Here is a 22,443-nt window from a genome sequence, read left to right on the forward strand (position 1 = left end):
ATCAGACTGATTGATCACATTGCATTAGGATTGGGGTGAGTGAGAGAGGTGGGTGCACAAATTGGGGGGGTGAAGAAGTGCACAGAAAGAGAAGGTAACTTGACACTGAGCCTTAAATGGGTGTGAGGAGTGATGTGATGGAGTAGGCTTCACAGGGCAGTGAGTGGGGATAATGTTCACAACAGAGTGCAGGTGAATCAGTAACTGTACGCACTTTTCCTGACCTGGTTAGGTCATTAAATCACTTCCTGCACTACAGCCACAATCGGGGCATTGCGCTCCTGCTGCTGACCTTTCCTACCACCTCCAGCCATGCCTTCTTGGTGGCAGAACCAGATGTCTTCTTCCTGTCAGGTGGATATAGCACCTCCCTCCTGTTTCTCACAGCAGCCAGTAGTATCTGCAGGACGGCGTCCGAGAACCTGGGTGTAGGCTTTGCTCCATGACGTTCCATTGTGCCTTTTTCCCCTTTCACCTTTGAAATGCATTGTTGCCATGGCCCTTGAAGTAGTGGGCTTTAAATCGCGTCAGGCGTGTGCGCAGTACGCCCGCTGCGCAGCTTGAGGATGCGGAAACCGGAAGTTCAGTTACGTGGCTTCATTTGAGTCACGATCGCTCGAGACTATGCACAAAAATTATTTCCAGGTTTCGCACCTGCTTATTGACCTCCCTGCTGAGGTCCCGTCTCATTGTTAAAATTTAGGCTAGTGTCTCAGAATGCAGCTGCTTTCAAAACTGTTTTTATTCTTTGATCTCTATTCAGTGATTAAATAACTTAGCAATCACTGTGAGAAGTTAGCAGTGTTGGGTGTTTTGACCGTTTTAAATCAAAAGTTACATCTTATCTTCATGAAGGATGGTTAAAATATAAATGATTAAACCAGTATGTAATTATCCCTTTTATCTATCGTAGTAAAATCAACCAGTAAATGTAAAACTAAAACAGTAATGTAAAGGGGTATACAGGTGATGCTTACATTTTATTGAAAATTAGTAAAAGCTTCAATTAGGACATTATCCCTTTAAAACAGCATAAAGCTTCTTTGTTCCATCACTGTCTATTATGGAGATGTGTATATTTTTTTAAGAGAACAGGTCAATTTTATGAATTTAGTTAATGTAATGCTGCTGACCTCTGCTATTTGACTTTCAGTTCTGGCTCTGTGATTGAGAGGAATGCAGGGTTGAAGAGTAGAGGCCATCTGCATGAATATATTAGCTTGAAACTGGCAGGGCTGAATTTAATCGCTGATGCAGTGTACACTTAAGAACACTGAGTAAAGCGCCAGTCTTGCCAGGGAAACAAAAATAAGACACCCTTGGTACCTGGGCATTAGTGACATAAGAGGAAATTTGGGCACATTGTTATAGCTTAGAGACAAGCAAGAACATCGAGATTCAAAATCATAAGTGTGCTAGTGTCATAAGGGCAGAAGGCATTTCTACATCCCATAAATAAACCAGTTGTTTTCACATGGATAGTCTGAGTTTCTGCAACTGTTTTAGTACCTTTCTTTATATAAAGCACTGGCGTGTCTCTCTCTGCCACTCACACACAGATTAAGAATGGGAGTCAGCTAGGTGTCGTTAAAACAACTTTTATTTAACCACAGAAGTGGTTTCATTGAGGCCAGACCAAAATGGGCAGCTACAAAACTCAAATGGGCAAAAAATTCCATTGGATTAGTGGCTGGATTTTTTTAGTGAGGATCAAAACGATAAAAGTTAAGAAATGATTAACCTAATTTGCATATTTCCTTCTTTACCAGATATTTCCACAATAGGGTACACTATTATTCAAAATGTTCTGCTTATAAAACATGCTTAAGTGCCTTGGGATGTTTTACTACGTTAAAGGCAAGTTGTTATTGTTAAATTCAGGTCTTTTGTTCAAAACTCTTCCTGCAAACCTGAATAATGGGTGAGTCTTTCATGATTTTCCAACTTTAAGTTAACATTTTGCTGCTGTTCTTCTTTTGTGTTCCATCCCAGATACCATATTTACAGAATTAGTTTGAACCAATTTTTGTTGGAAAGATTAGAAATTTAAATAAAGTGTTGATTCACTCAGCAATGTGGGGATAGTACATGGAGAAAAAGGAGCTCAACAGTAAAAACACATTTTGTTACTTTGTAAAAAACCTGACACTCAAAGTCTTTTTGCTGTTGAATGCACCCCATCTTCACCTATATCAATTTTTAGCAATAATACGGTGTATTACAATGTCTTTGTCACGTTTATAATAAGCCCTGGAGTCTTAATCCACACTTAGTATTCAAAGGTTGTGCTTAGGGTTTCAGTGGAGCTACACTTTTCACATTGCTAGGCAGCTTAATTGAAAAATAAGTTTCTGTCCTCCCACATCTGGATTTAATTTTCATTAAAAGTTTTCACAAACTCTTTTTTATTTTGGGAAGGAGACAAACCAGAAGAACCAGAACATTTTCATTATGATGATGTTACTCACACGTTATGATGATTCATTGCAGCAGGATTTCCAATATCACCTTGTGCCTATGTAAACAAATGTACAACAGTTTTGCCAAATTCTGCTTTCTGGAGACAATGTCATTGAAAAAAAACCCACATATATGTATTTTTGTAACTTTTTAAATTTTACTTTTAAGTATACCAGCAGTGGGATATGAGAGAGAGACTGCTGCTCGCAAGGGGGGAATGGTAACAGGATGGTGGAGAATGCAAGAATTCAAGAAGCAAGTCTGCCTGCCAGTTTACACTAGTTGCTAGCTGTATGTCTCAAAACTGATCTCGGCATCCTGTTGAAAACTACAGAGATTTCACTGACCCACAGCTGATTTTGAACTATTGTAAACAATTTTACAACACCAAGTTATAGTCCAGGTGACGAAGGGGGAAGCCTCCGAAAGCTTGTGAATTTAAAATAAAATTGCTGGACTATAACTTGGTGTTGTAAAATTGTTTACAATTGTCAACCCCAGTCCATCACCGGCATCTCCACATTTTGAACTAGGTTGCCTATAGTATCAACGTGAATTCAGAGAACAGGATGAATTTACATTAGGCAATACAGGCAACTGAATATATTTCTTCTTTTTCATTTGATAAGCTAGGCAGCAATGTTAGCTTGTGCAGTACATTGTTGTTTTATGAAGCAAGAGCAGTGATGCTTTGCCTATGTCATACAAATTATGTGATTACAGATTCTGGTACAATGATAAACTCTAGCAAGCAACCAGAATATACAAATATAAATTAGATTAATTTGGCATAAATAATGTTTACTATTGTGACAATGATCCAAGATATGACTCAATTGTGAATCTAGTTTCTAATTAACCTAATTTGGTCAAAGATGTGGGTTTAAGGAGGCCTTAAAGGAAGAGAGGGAGATGGAGAGGCAGAGGGGTTTAGGGAGGCAATTGTTGTGTGGGGCCTAGATGGCTGAAGTCTGACATGATGTATTTTGGCAAGAATTGAGCACAGGCTGATTAAATAAAGCCCACAACAAGATTTTATCCTTCAATTGCTTTCCTCATCTCCCCGCTAAAATAAATATATATGTTAGTTATTGGTATTTGATCATATCTGGAAAAAGCACTAAAGAAAATGGCACCTTTGAACAAACTGAGACATTTATATATGAGAATGACACTAATTTGTACCGCCCGACATTTGCTGAGTACTGAACAGGCAGTGATCATGCATGTTCATTTGAAATTTAAGATTGTTGTAGCATGACTTCCTATTGCAGAGAATAAACTTGTTACTTGTTTGGGGCAATTTATTTGTATAGCTTCTGCCAACTTTGTCCAGCTTTCAAGTTACTTTTCATCTTTTGAACAAAGATCTGCAATTACAAATATATTAACAGAGTCTGCAGAGATTAGCTGCATGGATGCATTAAGTGCTGGCACAACAGATACAATGCAGAGTAATTAAATATTGAAGGTTCAATTAATACCAATTAGCAGCATCTCATGCATTACAAAGTAAGAAAAATAACTTAATCTAAGAAATCAAGCTACTGTACATGAAGAGTGTTTAGTGGCTTCTGTTTCAATTTAGAATTGAGGGGGAAACAAAGGTTTTTCTCTCACAATTATATCAGTGAGCTGCCAGTGCTGAATTATGATTGACAGGCAGCTTACCAATCAGATGGGTGGAAAATCCGGTGGCTCCTCTGCAGAGCTGGGCTGGAAGTGAGTCCTTAAAAGTGGGGAGAGGCAATCCCTCCAGGGAGAGTGGGGGGATCACATAGGGACCAGCAATGGGTGGGAATTCAGGATGAGCATTCAGGTATTGTCAGACTGATTGTCCGACAAAGGAACAGGAGTAGGCCATTCAGCCCCTCGAACCTGTTCCACCATTCAATTAGATCCCTATCTCTATAACCTCCTCCAGTTCTACAACCCCCCTCCGAACTCTCTGTTCCTCTAACTCTGGCCTTTTGTGCATCACCTCCTCCTTTTGCCTCACCATTGACAGCCGTGCCTTCAGCCATCTAGGCCCCACACAACAATTGCCTCCCTAAACCCCTCTGCCTCTCCATCTCCCTCTCTTCCTTTAAGGCCTCCTTAAACCCACCTCTTTGACCAAGCTTATGGTCATCTCTCCTAAACACCTCTTTCTTTGTCTCAATGACAATTTTTTTCCGGATTATGCCTCTGTGTAGCACTTTGGGACTTTTTCTAAATTAAAGGCACTGTATAGCAAGTTGTTAGTGTTATGTAAAGGGACACTACGATTCAAGGGGAGCAGGGCTCGCTAACAGCAGTTGTCTTTGGAGCTGAGGGAAAAGTTCGCTAAAAGTCTAAATCATAACGCCAATCACCTCCATATATTGTTGCATCTCCACACATTATTGTCGACATTTTTAAGTAAAAAAACTCTGCCTTGTTTTGCCGATTTTCTCGCAGTGTCGTTCCTCCCTCTTCAGGAAAAGTGAGGTGTTGAGTTCTGCTCAGGTTCGATTAACGCTGATCTGCGATTGTCCAAACACAGATGTTTCTTCCTGCAACAAGAACAACTTGCATTTATATAGTGCCTTTAGCACAGCAAAACATCTGTCAATTTTCTCTTAGATACAACACTCTAGTCAAGAACTGTCCAAACTGGCTCAATGAGGAAAGGGGAGTTTGAATAGTCATCAGGACCAGGGTCGAAAATCAGATCTCCTTGTTTGAAATTCATTGTCATACTGCTAGAGCTATTAGTTCAACCCTCTCGGTAGTGAATTTATAATGCCTAAATTTATAATATAGAAGTAAAAATACAACTATAGGACTCAGAGGACTTTACATCAAATAAAGAAATACTGCACCGATACTTAGAACTACGGTAGAAAATCTCAAAATGTGAGAAAGTACATGCTGGATAGTTTTGTGCCCAAGGCACATCTATTTGAAATATGTTCACATGACAGGCAGCATAAAAATACATAGGAAACTGTTTTTGTTAGTTTCCATTTTTTTTGGAAGAAAAATTGCCCATATTATTTCTGTGCACAATGTTTCATGAATCAACTCACCAGATTAAATTCTGGCTGATTTACTCCAGAATGGTTTTAAATAAAAACTACAGTTTATGTGAAGTAAACAACTCACCTGGAATACTAAATTATTTCTGTCATTTTGTCAGACTCAGTTTCCTTACTTTATCCTTTACTTTTTTCTCCTTCACTTCCAACCTCCAATCAGAACAAAATAAGTTCTACTGTTTTCAAATATGTCCAATATGAAGTGTATCTTCCAATTGCAGATGAACATTCTTGTTACTTTCTCTTCAAAGACAGAAAAAAGACAACTGTTTTTAGTTGCAGGTATGCACCTGCTTGTAAAGACAAACGTGATCCTCTTCTGATTTATCTCCTTTGCTAGTACTCTCAAATCATTCAAATCCTGGGCTGGATTCTACTCTGTGATCCAACAGGCAGGATTGCCAACAAATAATGAAGAAAAATGCAGACAGTGAGGTTGACCGCTGTATTTCCCTCCATTTTCCTCTGTTGGGACCGCTGTTGGCATCTCCTTTCCCATCCACCACACGTACATGGCAGGTTGAAGAGGCAGGGCCCGGAGCCCATTGAAGGATCAGAGACTCACTGAAGAATCGGAAACAGAGGGAATGACTCAGTGAAGGATCAGAGACAGAGGGAGAGACGCACTGAAGGATCAGAGACAGAGGGATAGACTCTCAGAAGGATCGGAGACAGAAGGAACGACTCAGTGAAGGATCAGAGACAGAGGGAGAGACTCACTGAAGGATCGGAGACAGAGGGAGACTTGCTGAAGGATCGGAGACAGAGGGAACGACTCACTGAAGAATCGGAGACAGAGGGAATGACTCAGTGAAGGATCAGAGACAGAGGGATAGACTCTCAGAAGGATCGGAGACAGAAGGAATGACTCAGTGAAGGATCGAAGATAGAGGGAACGACTCACTGAAGGATCGGAGACAGAGGGAGAGACTCACTGAAGGAGGAGAGACAGAGGGAGACTTGCTGAAAGATTGGAGACAGAGGGAGAGACTCACTGAAGGATGAGAGAAAGAGGGCAACTCACTGAAGGTTTGGAGACGGAGACATAGACTCACTGAAGGATTGGAGACAGAGGGAGAGACTCACTGAAGGATCGGAGACAGAGGGAGACTCACTGAAGGATCGGAGACAGAGGGCAACTCACTGAAGGTTTGGAGACGGAGACATAGACTCACTGAAGGATTGGAGACAGAGGGAGAGACTCACTGAAGGATCGGAGACAGAGGGAGACTCACTGAAGGATTGGAGACAGAGGGAGACTCACTGAAGGATTGGAGACAGAGGGAGACTCACTGAAGGATCGGAGACAGAGGGAGAGACTCACTGAAGGATTGGAGACAGAGGGAGAGACTCACTGAAGGATCGGAGACAGAGGGAGACTCACTGAAGGATTGGAGACAGAGGGAGACTCACTGAAGGATTGGAGACAGAGGGAGACTCACTGAAGGATCGGAGACAGAGGGAGACTCACTGAAGGATTGGAGACAGAGGGAGAGACTCACTGAAGGATTGGAGACAGAGGGAGAGACTCACTGAAGGATGGAGACAGAGGGAGAGACTCACTGAAGGATTGGAGACAGAGGGAGACTCACTGAAGGATTGGAGACAGAGGGAGAGACTCACTGAAGGATCGGAGACAGAGGGAGACTCACTGAAGGATTGGAGACAGAGGGAGACTCACTGAAGGATTGGAGACAGAGGGAGAGACTCACTGAAGGATCGGAGACAGAGGGAGACTCACTGAAGGATTGGAGACAGAGGGAGAGACTCACTGAAGGATTGGAGACAGAGAGAGACACAATGAAGGATTGGAGACAGAGGGGGACTCACTGAAGGATTGGAGACAGAGGGAGAGACTCACTGAAGGATGGGAGACAGAGGAATACTAACTAAAACAAAAGGACAAATTCTTTTGGATTTCTGAGCCTTGTTTTGTGGAGTACTTGTGTTTGGTGGGGTTGTTGATCTGATGAGGTGTGACACCTGTGGCTGATAGTTGGTTAATTGTAACATTTTATTGTAACATTAAGTTCCCAAGTGTACTGAGCATAAATTTTTAATATTATTTTGGTACAATGCACCTACTGTAAGAGAGAAGGTCCTCTGTTTACGACCAGAACATGTCTCTTCTAATCTCTGTCATGCCGATGTAATCCGAATTCCGTCTGTGTCCTTTCGCATGTACATTTTGGCTGCTACTCTGAATCTGAGCTCATTACTTCTATCTGCCTTTTCATACCTCTTGGCTATAACCAGGCCCTTCTCGCCTGTCTCCTCCCTTTCCTGTCACCCACACTTCCTTTCTCCCCTCTCAGGTACTTTGCCCTTCCTCCACCAATCCCCACCCCAACCCATCACTAGTCTGCTTTCCTACTCTTCTGCCGCCATCCCAGGCTTGAATTCCCCCTTGAATAAGCCCACAACTACCATAGGCACCTGTCGACATTTTCCAAAGGGCCTGTAGAGGCACCTGTCGCTTACAAGCAGCAACCTCAACAGCCCAAACCTCTTTCGCCAATCTTCCTTTCCAGTGCATCCGCTGGCGGCTAACCTCCTTCCTATTCTGCCCACTCCACTCACAACTACCCGTTTGGACTCAGCCAGTGGGTCAACAATCACTGCCCCTCTCCAGAATGTCTGTTCACTCGCAAATAAGGCCCTTGCCATCCATGACCTCATTGTGGATAATTACATTGACAGTGTGGCTTTGACTGAGACTTGGCTCTCAGGTGGCAACAACTTTTCCCTTAACATAGCCTCCCCACCTGATAATACTTTCTGCCCAAACCACCCTAGTGGTGGTGTGGCCCTTATTACCAAGTCACATCTTGGTCTCTTCTCCTATTCCTCTGGAACCTGCCCCTCCTTCAAACACCATGGGCATCATTTTAGCACCCGCTATTGGGTGCGTTCCTGGCGGGGGGGCTCCGAAAATTGGAGAATCCCGGAGCGGGACCGGAGCCTGGCTCCAACCCGCCCACTTTCGGGTTCCCCACTGATGCGCCGGCGTGCGCGCGCAGCCCGCGCTGGTGGGAATCCCGTAGGCAATTAAAGCCAGCGGGATGCCACTTGACAATATTTATCTTGCTTGTTCATGTCATTAACTGACCTGATTAAGGGATTATGTGAGGAGGGGTGGGATTTTATCGAAAACTAGGATTGTTTCCCATACTGGGGGAAACACTCCCAGTTCAAATGGACTTGTTGCAGCTGTCAGCCTGTGGCAGCTGCAAAGGTCCATCTGACAGGTGGTGGGGGGAGACCCTCACTCATTGCAGGAGGCCACTCTGTCACTTGGGACAAAGTTTGGCCTCCACCACCCTCCTCCTGACAATCAAAGTCACCAACTTGCACACTTACCCCGGGGTCCAGAGACATGTGCCTACCTTGCGGACCCCCTCAGATGTACATCTTCTGGATAGGGGCCGGCATAGCTGCAGTCATGACCTCCTCGGAGGGCGAACAGCCTCACCAGCCTCGCCATCCACGCCGTCCACCTCTGACACGTGGAGCTCCACAACAGAGTGCTGTGACACATCCACCTGTACAGCAGGAGGGAGGGCAACCGCAGAGAGAGATGCGTCTCTCAGCCGTCTGCACAAAAGAGCCCTGCAAATACACCTACACCCACTCTGCAGTGACACAATGGGTGGCATCAGTTGTGGGTCTTCATAGTGATCCTCAGGAAAGGGCATTATTGCACAAACCAGACAAGATTCGCAAAGACATGGCAGTAGTGGTGCCAATATAATATGTAATGTGAGTTGGTCAGAAATTCAATATAAGTAAAAACCATGACAAACCCTCAAACACCCTTGTGCATCCCCTTCATGCTCACGACACGTTTGCCTTACGCTGCCTGATGCACATATCTGATGCGTGCCCTGTGGTTGAGTGAGGCTGACCGTGAAAGAGATGCACGAGAGGGTGAGTATGAGATAGAGCCATGAGATTGTATGAGGATTGGGTTGAGTGGTAGTGGTGGGATGGGTACTGGCGAGGTGAGTAAGTGCAGGTAAGATGAGGATGAGGTTTGAGTGGGTATGAGGGGTGATGTGACAGAGTAGTGTTGGCAGTGCAGAAGGAGATGTGGGTTGGGGGCGGTGATGTGGCAGATGGAGTGTAGGGGAATGAGTAAGTGTACTCACTTTGGCTGATCTACTGAGGTCATTGGAGCGCCTCCTGCACTGTATGCAGGTGCGTGATATGTTGGTGGTGCAGGTGACCTCCTCTGCCACCTCGAGCCAGGCCTTCCTGGTGGCAGAGGCAGGCCGCTTCCTCCCACCCACCAGGGGGAAGATCTCTGTCCTCCCCCTCCTCCTCACCCCATGTATTGATACCTGGAGTGAGGCATCATTAAACTGGGAGTAGCCTTCTCCCTGGGCTGCTCCATGCTGTAATTTTTCCTATTTGTTGCAGCATCTGTCAGTGGAGGACTGCCCCTTTAAATAGAGCTCCTCCAGCTGACAGATCTTACTGCGCATGTGCAGCCTGCCCGACGCGCAGCTCAGCAGTGGGGAACCCGGAAGACAAGGTAAGTGGATCCAACTGCGCTGCGATCGCGCGGGTGGCTGACTAATTTCACCGGGCGCGTTACCCACGTGCGCAATAGCCCCCCCCCCCGCCGCAAACCCGCAGCCCTGGTAACATCGAGCCCCATATCTTGTTCCATCCCTCTTGCCTTCCTTTAAAATTCCTGTTTTCTACTACCCCCCCCAAGACCCACACCGAGTTTCCACCTGAGATATCCTCCCTCCTTTCTCTCAGCCTCTGCACTGAGCTACTCCTCATCCTCGGTAATCAAACCTGGAGTCTTGTGATCTGTACGACTCAGCTACTTAACAGCATAACAAAAATTTGTAGATGGACATAACTGTAATAAGGACTGATCTCTCACAAATATGACCCTGGTGGTTGCTTGGAGAACAGAAAGATAAGGACATTGTAATGGGTATCAGTAAACAAGTCCCTTTCTTAAATTAAGCACATTTAAAGCCATATATATTTATACCTTTCTAAGTACAGAATGTTATTATTCTACATAAATGTAAGCTCTTTTTTTCTATTAGTTTGTGACAGTAGCACTTAATGCCTGTAGATGGCACTGCATTCCATACATGGCTGATCTTGAAATCAGTAAACTCCACCCTGTGACCATTGCGTAGCTGCTAAGAGCAGACTATTGCCAACAGCGGGTTCTTATGAGAAAAGGGTAACCAAGGTTCTGTAAGTGAAAACTTGGCTGCACAGGTCCTTTTTGGCAAATGCCAAGTTGTATTTCTTGGTAAAGACTGCAAAATGTCAGTTTATTTAGCTTTGTATCTCTTGAAAAGTCCTACTCAATGGAACAGAACGTACATTAATATGGTGACCCTTACCTGAACTAACAGTAATCTTCAGTAAACTAGCCACCAATGTTAATGAATCTTACTAATTCATCGTTATGTTAGAAACAATTCAAGAGAATAAAGAAGTAGATATTATTTTAATCTTTTAAAAGAATGTTTTCCAATTTCAAAAATGTCTTTAAAATCTGCCTTAATTAAAAGATGAACTTAACCAACATGAATGAATAACCCATGAAATTAGAACTACGTTATTTTTGGTGATTTTTCAGCACAGACTTTGCAAAGGCCAGCATCCGCTTCCCACCCGTTCTGCGAAAGTAAAAAAACATAGTTGTTTTTTGTCTTCTGGTCCCAAATCATCTTCCCTGCCATCTTCACCTTGCGGGAAAGACACTGCGGCTTCCCGCTCAGGCCGCCTAGTTAAAATTGCAATCAGGTTCCAATGATGTAATGCACATGTAAAAATGGTCGCTGTCAGCTTTGACCAGGTATCCTTGTCGCCTGCTCAGCAGAACAGGTTAAAATTGGCAACCGTCAGCTCCCGGCGGATCCAGGGCAGTTAAGCTTCCCTTGTTCCAGAACTTATTCCAGTTTCCCAGGAATGTGAACCTTTCCCTCCTGCACTGGTTCTGAAACCAGGCAGTGACCTTCCTAATTCTCCTCTCCTTAATCTGTCCAGCATGTGGCACAGAAAGCACTCAGGAAATTATCGCCTTTGAGACCTTATTTTTCAATTTAGTGCTCTGCAAGACCTCAAACATACTTCTATCCACATCATTATTTGCAATATGGACCACGACCTTCGGCTGCTCTCCCTCTTCCTCTTCCCCCTCCCCCCACTTCCCAGAATCTTTTCCACCCATTCCATAATGTCCTTCACTTTGTCACCAGGGAGGCAATATATCATTCGGGACTTCTGGTCAGAACTACGAAAGAGGCTGTTTATTCCCCAGACTATAAAATCTCCCACTACTACCACTCTCCTATTCTTGTGATCCACCTGTTTTTCAACCCTTTGGGTAGTCCCTTGCTCCATGGTGCCACAGTGTTGCTCAGAACTACCTTCCTCTGAGTCACTGTTACTTTGATATTTTGCATGTGGAGTATGGTTTGGGATAGATTTACTCGTCCTGTCAAATCAGTGGGTCCAATGGATCCAGCAAATAATTTAGAGTAATTGGTGCTTTGGGAGTTGCTACTGTAATACAGAAAATTTCACTCAACATTTCTCACACTGAGTGGAGTGTGCTAATATATTCATAAGAACATCTAATCCAGACTGAGAAAAGGCTATTTGACCCATCAAGTCTGCTAAATCCAGGGACATTATTTGATTATTGATTATCTGAGACCCTCCAAAACCACCACAACCTGTGGACCCCCTACTTTAAGAAACATTAAATTCCTTTACCTACTTGCCCTAAAAAAAAATCAAACAATACTGCTAACATCTCTATAACCTTCAATCTTCGTTCTAAACAATTGTTAGTCCAGCACCCTTTAAAGTTTCAGCTGAACCGGAATCACATACTTTCTCTTGGTAGCTGTGCCATTAAGTTTATTGTAATTGAAGAAACAATTCATGAATTACAAATGCTTGATACCTATTTTTTGTAAAAATGAAAATACTAGTTATTTGCCTGAAAAAACTGAGCATTATTACAAACGCCACAGAAATGAGTTGAACGACAGTGGCTTGTACCTCAGGTGGATTTTGAATCAGTAGCTGTATTATCTTTGCCTCAGAAGAGACATGCCCGCTAATGTGCCATCTGTTAAATCCTCTCCTTTAATCGTCACTGCATTACCTGTAGCTGTGAAAGTAAATGCAGCAAAAATTTCTACAGAACATGGTCCTTCCAGGCACCATTATCCTGGCATCTTGCAGCCACATGAATTAGGACTTCCAGATTTATTCTCCTGCAGAAGAAAGACCGGTTCTGGAAAGACCTAAGAGGAAAAAAAACCCTGAAGTTTCATGCCCTTTGTTGGAATATAAATACTGACAGAGAAAGAAGGGGCAGAGGTTAACCTTCAGCCTGCTTTACCTCTATCTACTTTATTTTTAAAAAGTTAATTGGATGATGATTTTATAGCTTCAGAAACCTGAGACTATCCCACATAATTCCCTATTATCAGGACAAATGAACTGTACTCAGGGTACTGAGAGAAACAAAGGGGGAGAATTGTGAAACGCTGGTCGTCATTTTGAGGGAATCAGTAAATACTGGGGAGGCTCAGCAGACTGGAAACAGGCAAATGTAGTTCCCATATTTAAGAAGGATGCCATAACTCACAAATGCAAATCAATTAACCTAAACTCATGGGATTGTCAGTATCTCCGGTAAGGTACTGGCAGCTGAATGTTCTAACTGTGGTGTACTAAACTTTACAATCCGTACTATTCACATTGCAATACAAGTCCTCAGGAACATTTTCCCCCAAAGGTTTATTATGGCCAGGGAAGCTGTTGACTGGTAAGAGCAATGACTCATGTGGAGAGGAGACCAACACAAAACTGCCGCCAGACATGGGCCGACCAAAATAATTCAAATTTATTTGCCACCTTCAGGGAAATGATGATTTAACAAACAGGGATCCACATCTGTCAATCTGTATTAATAATAACAATTCACAGCCCTATTGAACACATGTTACATTCTTTACGATGAGGGAAGAATTTGTTAGTGGTATTCCAGGATTGATCAGTAAACTTGTGTAAATCCAGCCCTTGATATGTCAAATTCTATGAGTGCCATACTCACTGGAATAGGCCATATAAAATTTGAATACCATTGTGATCGTCTGTTAATTAAGTTTCTGTCAGTGCCGTTTCTGCCAGAACGTGATTAATTCATCAGTACAGCGCGATGATTGGCCCAAATGATAATGTGCAATTCAATAACAGATTCTGGTGCCCCATAATGAAAGAAAAGCTATCAGAAATAAATTTCAGTCAGACAGAAACCTGTAGATAGACAGATCCATCAAACCATAGATAATAACATTGCGGAACCTCTTGGCTATGATTGCTCTACAATGGACAAAGGTAGGCAGGAAATTATTTGGATATTGAAGAACAGTTTAAATTAATTGTCAAACAAGCCTCTGCCAAAGTACTGGAAGAAAATGATTTGTTGAAACTCTTGTGTGAATTTCCAATGTATTTTCTGGCAAACCAGGAGGAACTGATATCATTACATATTACACAGGGGTGGCTGCTCCCATCGTGTAACTCCGAATCACTGGTCACTGGTAAAAAAAGATATTGGCAAACAAACATATTGGGGCAGAAATCGAACCTGAAGTAACGGAGAGCTCAACACTGCTCTCCGTTGTTAGTGGTGAAATGGAGGAGCAAGTTCACATATGTGCAGTGAAATGCGGAAATCCGGATTGAAGGTATACCGCACGCTGCAATCGGAGAAATCATTGAAAAAGTGCAAACTCGCTTGTCTGCCCAGCTGGAAAGTAACTAATTATGCCACCAAACAGGTATGCCTAAAAATACAGGTCTAAACTAAGTTTTAACAGCGCGGTCAGTCTTAATGACCGCCAAACAACTAAAAATTAACTTTTAAAAATGTGGAGTCTCATTACTCCTTATTTTAATAGCTTTTGGTCATTTAAAAAAAAATTTAATTAAAGAATTAAAACTTTTTTTTCACTTTTCCCTTCTATTTTATTTAATTCAATTATTTCTTACCTTTTTTTGCTGTCTATAACTGTTTTTACATTGATTTTAATGTTGTACCTTTCACTTCCTAGTTTTCATGTTCCAAGCCTGTGGAAACAGTTAACGCAGCTTGTCAAAAATGCTGCGATCTGATTGATCGAGGGGAGTGTGTGATCCTCACACTTCTCCCAGGGTCCTAGCTTCACTTGAACTGACGCTGGGCTCTTCTCCGCTTCCTATTAAAGGAAGTGCCTGATGAAAAGACCGCGGTAAGCTAGTGGGTTAGTATAAATCTATGGAGGGGTGAAAAGAGTTGGTTCGTCGTTCCGAGCAATTTCTGCCCCAGTGAGAAGGTGGTGCTGATGATGCCACCTTCCACACCATGCATCTGATATGTCTCCCACAGCTACCTTGAATACACTTCCTCCCACCCTGCTTCCTGTAAGGATTCTATTCCATCCTCCCAGTTTCTCCGTCTCCGTGGCATCTGTTCTGACAATGCCATCTTCCACACCAGTGCTTCCAATATGTCTTCCTTTTTTCCTCAACCAAGGATTCCCCTCCACTGTGGTTGACAGGGGACTCGACCATATCCATCCCATTTCCCGCACTTCTGCCCTCACCCCTTCCCCTCCCTCCCAGAACCATGATTGGGTTCCCCAACAGAAACAGCAATTTACTTGTACTTCTTTCAATTTAGTATACTGTATTCACGATGCGGTCTCCTCTACATTAGGGAGACTAAACACAGATTGGATGATCACTTTGCTGAACACCTCCGCTCAGTCCACAAGCGTGACCCTGAGCTTCAGGCCGCTTGCTATTTTAAGTCTCCATCCCATTCCCACTCTGACCTCTCTGTCCTCAGCCTCCTACACTGTTCCAATGAGGCTCAACGGAAGCTCAATGTCTCATGTGAATGACTCTTTAGACTTTGTTAAAAGCTAAGTATATTAGTACACCAAACCTGGCTTCTGGATATTGACAAGCAGCTGTATATCCTAACAGCGGGTCCAAGGCAACCTTTCCTTCCAGCCAAGGAATGTTCCAGGTACTACCAGTTGGGCTGTGTGATGCCCCACTACATTCCAATGTCTTAAGACAAGGTGCAGCCTGGTCTGATTTACAATTGTTGTGTAGTGTATTGGGATGGCATTGTTATGGTGTCACCTGTGTCAATGAATCATTATGTGGGGATCTGATGTGTTATGTATTGACAGGATATCAGAGACTGAATATGGAAGGGGGATGTAGCAATTCAATGTAGCTGGGCTGTGGGAAGGTGGGATTGTGGCTCCTTCAAACCTGGGGGAAGAGAGGAAGAGGAAGCTACAAGGCAAGACCTGGAAAGTTCTTGGGGAGAAGAGAGAGAAAGAGAGGTGAACAGCATAGACATTTACCAGCAATATCACTGGAATATTGTAATTCAATATGCTTTTAAAAAATTAATTGGACATAAATTGTAAATTGAAATGAAGCATATACAAGTTAATTTCGCAAAAAGCGGAAGTATTTGATGTACAAATAGGATTGAATCAATAGATGCAGGGAGCAGTATCTTTGAGCATTGTCTTTGCAGGAATATTTGCAGTCATCACCATAAACGCTCAAAGCACTGAATGCTTTCAAAGCTAATCTCCTGGAATATTAAAATAACCTAGAGCACCTAGATCTTTGTGTTGTCTGACTGATTGTTTTTCTTTATTGTTGAAGCCAGTTCCAGTCTATGTAAAATATCACAATGAAAGTAAAAGAAAGTAGCTTTCAGGTGAGATAACATAATAAATTGTGGACTTGATGCACCAGTAAGGTTATTAAGCTCCTTCCTTTGTAGGTAGCAGGTTCTTTTTTCTTGAAAGAGTTTTAGGCTGAATGAATGTTAATTGTATCTGTGGGATACTCAGCAATTCATTTCCAATGGGGCTTATGTAACATGCACATACTTACACGAAACAAAACATGCACTGAGTTTCAATTATAAGTTACAAGTCCTTTCTAAGTTCTAAAAAAAAATCAATTTCTTAGACAGGTTAAGAATAAGATTATTTGTTACAGTCTGGGAAGTTATAATGTACAATGTACAATCCATCTGTTCCTTTTACTACAGATTATTTTCATGTATTTTATACAAATTATATCCTTTTATATTTCTGGGTGCACTTTATATTCTGCTTTTATTGTCTACCAATATTCTGGATCATTTTGACAAATATTTGAAATTTGATAGAATAGAAAAACAAATGAATGATTGAGCCCAGAACAACATATAAATCCTTTGTGGCCTGCCACTCAAATTGTCATCCAAAGAATAATTAAGCTCAGAAAAAATGTGTTTCCTAATCTTGATCTCAATTACTGAAATTTGTTTTGTCTATAACGGTGGTTTCACTCACTGACTGAAACATGTCCAACATCATGAATCAGGTTGCTCCACAGTCCTCTCTCTCTCTCTCTCTGTATCATGGATATTATGGTGCAATCTGTTGTGAAGGTTTTAGGCTCAAGCCTTCAGACCTATGATAAAACTGTAAATTGAAAAATACATAGCAGGATCTCTAACCAATCAAGGGAGGATAATGACATACCTGGCTAAGGACTTATGTTTTTATACCAGCTTCTTGCCATCAGAGTAACACACCTATATGGGAGGGAACAAAAGCTGCTGTAATTTACATGTTATACATTAAAATGACCGCATGAAAACTACACACACACACACACACACACGTATATACATATACACAAACCAACCAACCTAACTATATTCTAACAGGTCTTTTCAAAAAAGGACCGCGATAACAAGATTGTATACTCATCTCGTGTGAAAATAAAACAAATGAATCCAAAAGTACATGCTGATTGGGCAGTAGAACATGGTTTATCAGTTTATTAATGTATAAAAATTGAAAAGATCGGTCAAGTATAGGAAATATACAAACTAGACGAGAATTAACGGGGCAATCACAGGATGTATAATAATATGAGAATACCTTAGTTTACAATATTGTAGTGAACAGCTCTTCAACTGTTGTAATTCATTCTCAGGATATGGGCGTAGCTAGCAAGACCAGCATTTATTGCCCATCACTAGTTGCCCTTGAGAAGGTGGTGGTGGGCCTTCTCCTTGAACTGCTGTGATCCAAATGGTGAAGGCACTCCCAAAGTGCTGTTAGGTAGGGAGTTCCAGGATTTTGACCCAGCAACGATGAAGGAACTGTCCAATTCGGGATGATGTGTGATTTGGAGGAGAACTTGGAGGTGATGGCGCTTCCATGTATCTGTTGCCCTTGTCCTTCCAGGTGGTGGAGGTCGAGGTTTTGAGAGGTGCTGTTGAAGAAGCCTTGGCGAGTTGCTGCAGTGCATTCTGTAGATAGTACCCACTGCAGCCGTGGTGCGCCGGTGGTGGAGGGAATGGATGTTTAAGGTGGTGAATGGGGTGCTGATCAAGTGGACTGCTTTGTCCTGGATGGTGTCAAACTTCCTGAGTGTTGTTGCAGCTGCACCCGTTCAGGCAAGTGTAGATTATTCCATCACATTCCTGACTTGAGCCTTGTAGGTGGTGGAGAGGCTTTGGGGAGTCAGGAGGTGAGCCATTCATCGCAGAATACTCAGCCTCTGACCTGCTATAGTAGCCACGGCATTTATGTGGCTGGTCAGGTTGAGTTTATGGTCAATGGCGACCACCAGAATGTTGATGGTGTGGGATTTGGCAATGATAATGCCGTTGAATGTCAAGGGGAGGTAGCTAGACACTCTCTTGTTGGAGATGGTCATTGCCTGGTACTAGTGTGGTGTGAATGTTACTTGCCACTTATCAGCCAAACTTGGATGTTGTCCAAGTTTTGCTGATTGTGGGCAAACATTGCTTCATTATCTGAGAAATTATTAATGGAGTTGAACACTGTGCGATCATCAGCGAACAGCTCCATTTCTGACCTTATAATGGGGTGAAGCTCATTGATGAAGATAGTTGGGCCCAGGACGCTGCCTTGAGTAACACCTGCAGCGGTGTCCTGGGGCTATTAATTTACAGCAATAAATATTGCTTATATTAAATCAATCTTTTGTTCAATAAGTTTTGAATTCAATTTGTTCTTATAATTGCCAATGGCCCAGAAATTGCTTAAAAAAGATCGGTGAGCTCACCTTTGTTAGAGGCAAAATCGAGGAGCAAGTTCCGGCATTTGCACGTGCGCAGTGAAACGCAGAAATCCGGAACTTGCTCCTCCTCGTTCACCAGCAAAAGGACAGCTTCAAATTAAAGGGATATCGCCGGCTGTAATCAGTGAAATTATTGAAAAAGTGCCAACTTGCTCATATGCCCAGCTGGAAAGTAACTAATATCGCCACTAAACAGGTACGCTTAAAAATACCAGGTCTAAACTAAGTTTTATCAGCGCGGTAAGTCTAAATGAATGCCAAACAACAAAAAGTTAACTTTTAAAAATGTGGAGCCTCATTACTCCTTATTTTAATAGTTTTTGGTCATTAAAAAAAATGTTTTCAATTAAAAAATAAAAAATGATTTTTTTTTTTGCTTTTCCCTTCTGTCTCTTTGATTTAATTCGATTATTTCTTACCCTCTCTTTTTTACGCTGTCTGTAATTGTTTTTACACTGATTTTTGTGTTGTACTTTTCACTTCCTGGTTTAACGTTGCAGCCTGTAGAAACCATTCGCAGCATGTCAAAAATGCTGTGATCTGATTGGTCGTGGGGAGAGAGTGATCCTCTCGCTTCTCCCACAGGTTCGCTGGAGCAAACGCTGGGCACTTCTCCGCTTCCTATTGGAGGAAGTGCACCCAGTAAAGGCCACGGTAAGTTAGTGGGTTAGTATAAATCGATGGAGCGCCGAGCAGTGTTGGTTCGCCACTCAGAGGGAATTTCTGGGCCATTATCACTTTATCAGCTTTTGTCTAGGTGCAGAAGTGTCAACCGGTAAACCCAGTGATAATCACTTCAAAATAATTTGTGAGTTGTAATAAATTATTATAGCAACTGGTGGCCTACCTAGTGTTTTAAGAGGTGTCATGTTCTTTGGTTGCCATGGTAATCTCTGTGCTCTGACCTTTGTCATTTGATATGGATATATTGTAGTTGCTGCTTCCCTCCCCTCACTCTGTGACTCAGCAGCACATTATGTTTTGTGAAATTTTTGCAATATTTGAAATTTTAGATCGTCACTAATGGATTTCTTGTGACATTGCTTCCGGTGAATCACTTAGAGGTTACTCTGTGGCAGTATGGTGGAGGGTGGGGCATGGGAGTATTTGAGTGATCCAGGGTGGGGGAGAATTTGGGGGGGCAGTGTGGTGGGGAACACGGGGGGCAGGGACGGTGTTAGGAGTTCAGAAGGATTGGGTTGGGAGGATTTAAAATGGACTGGGCTTAGGAACACTGTGGAGGAAAATGATGTAGGGTCTGTAAATTATGGACATGAGTTGATGTAAACTGTTCAGGACATTTGGGTCTAGAAATTCAATCATGCCCAAAAATGGGCAGCAGCGTGATTTATTGCTCCTCGATCTGTTCCTTGAAACATATTTCCAACGCTCTCATAAATTACTTATCACCAGCTTCAGCGACAGCAGTTGGGCCGGGAGAATTGTATCTACGGCTACAAAAAAAATCAACGTGCCCTCAGAGGAGCAGTTAAGAATGTTGGGCCGGATTCAGCTGTAAGAATAGCAGCGAGGCTAACAGCGCTCATCGTTATTTATGTGCAAATCAGACAGTAAATTCTGGCGACCGCAAATGCGCAGTTAAACACGGAAATCCGGAAGTTGCTGTTCGTGATGCGATGCTCCTCCAAAAGCTGCACGAAGATAATATTACAGTTCTACAGAGGGGCAATATACTAGAGGGTTCAAAGACTGAATCTATTTAGTTGGAGTTAAGGAACAGAAAAGGAGCTGTTACATCGTGGGTGTTTACGAGAGACCCCCAAATAGTGAGAAGGAGATAGGGAAGCAAATCTGTAGGCAAATTTCAGGAAAATGTAAAAATAATAGAGCAGTAATAGTAGGGGACTTCAATTACCCGAATATAGACTGGAGAAAAAAACAGCGTAAGGGGCAAGGAGGGTGAAGAATTCCTAAAATGTGCACAGGAGAACTTTCTTAATCAATATGTTTCTAGCCCAATGAGGGATGAAGATGTGCTGGATCTAGTTCTGGGGAATGAATTAGGGCAAGTGGAGTGTGTTTCAATGGGAGAAAATCTGGGTAATAGTGACCATATTGGACCGGATTTGGCTGTAAAAATAATGGTGAGGCTAAAAGTGCTCGCTGTTATTTATGTGCAAATCGGACAGTAAATTCCGATGACTGCATACGCGCAGTTAAACACAGAAATCTGGAAATTGCTGTATGAGATGCGATCTTCCTCCCAAAGCTGTGCGAAAATGGCATCCCACTGTCTGACTTCCCCCTTCAAATGTATTGAATGGCATGAAGTTCCTGTACTTACCTGATAGATACAAACTAAACTCGCCAAAAAAAGTTAAGTCAAGTCATTTCAAGTCCAAGTACCATTTTAACAGCGTGGTAAGTCTTAATTTTTTTTTTATTTGTTCATGGGATGTGGCCTCGCTGGCAAGGCCAGCATTTATTGCCCATCCCTAATTGCCCTTGAGAAGGTGGTGGTGAGCCGCCTTCTTGAACCGCTGCAATCCGTGTGGTGAAGGTTCTCCCACAGTGCTGTTAGGAAGGGAGTTCCAGGATTTTGACCCAGCGACGATGAAGGAACGGCGATATATTTCCAAGGTGGGATGGTGTGTGACTTGGAGGGGAACGTGCAGGTGGTGTTGTTCCCATGTGCCTGCTGCTCTTGTCCTTCTAGGTGGTAGAGGTCGCGGGTTTGGGAGGTGCTGTCGAAGAAGCCTTGGCGAGTTGCTGCAGTGCATCCTGTGGATGGTACACACTGCAGCCACAGTGTGCCGGTGGTGAAGGGAGTGAATGTTTAGGGTGGTAGATGGGGTGCCAATCAAACGGTCTGCTTTGTCCTGGATGGTATCGTGCTTCATGAGTGTTGTTGGAGCTGCTTTCATCCAGGCAAGTGGAGAGAATTCCATCACATTCCTGACTTGTGCCTTGTCGATGGTGGAAAGGTTTTGGGGAGTGAGGAGGTGAGTCACTCACCACAGAATACCCAGCCGCTGACCTGCTCTTGTAGCCACAGTATTTATATGGCTGGTCCAGTTAAGTTTCTGGTCAATGGTGACCCCCACGATGTTGATGGTGGGGGATTTGGCGATAGTAATGCCGTTGAATGTAAAGGGGAGGTGGTTAGACTTTCTCTTGTTGGAGATGGTCACTGCCAGGCACTTGTCTGGCGCGAATGTTACTTGCCACTTATCAGCCCAAGCCTGGATGTTGTCCATGTCTTGCTGCATGCGGGCTCGGACTGCTTTATTATCTGAGGGGTTGCGAATGGAACTGAACACTGTGCAATCATCAGCGAATATCCCCATTTCTGACAATATGATGGAGGGAAGGTCATTGATGAAGCAGCTGAAGATAGTTGGGCCTAGGACACTGCCCTGAGGAACTCCTGCAGCAATGTCCTGGGGCTGAGATGATTGGCCTCCAACAACCACTACCATCTTCCTTTGTGCTAGGTATGACTCCAGCCACTGGAGAGTTTTCCCCCTGATTCCCATTGACTTCAATTTTACTAGGGCTCCTTGATGCCACACTCGGTCAAATGCTGCCTTGATGTCAAGGGCAGTCACCTCACCTCACCTCTGGAATTCAGCTCTTTTGTCCATGTTTGGACCAAGGCTGTAATGAGGTCTGGAGCCGAGTGGTCCTGCCGGAACCCAAACTGAGCATCTGTGAGCAGGTTATTGGTGAGTAAGTGCCGCTTGATAGCACTGTTGACGACACCTTCCATCACTTTGCT

At 43.1% G+C, this 22,443-nt stretch overlaps 1 long non-coding RNA gene across 1 annotated transcript in view; it reads left to right on the forward strand.

Annotated features, from left to right (window-relative positions):
* The first annotated feature begins 1,806 nt into the window (after positions 1–1,806).
* LOC137334691 (uncharacterized) overlaps positions 1,807–22,443 on the forward strand; it is an 84,031-nt gene continuing 63,394 nt past the window's right edge. Inside the window, exon 1 of the long non-coding RNA XR_010966208.1 lies at positions 1,807–1,921. This is a non-coding gene — a long non-coding RNA (uncharacterized lncRNA). The remainder of the gene's footprint in view (positions 1,922–22,443) is intronic.

Source organism: Heptranchias perlo, chromosome 18 (assembly GCF_035084215.1).
Source record: "Heptranchias perlo isolate sHepPer1 chromosome 18, sHepPer1.hap1, whole genome shotgun sequence".
NCBI lineage: Eukaryota > Metazoa > Chordata > Chondrichthyes > Hexanchiformes > Hexanchidae > Heptranchias > Heptranchias perlo.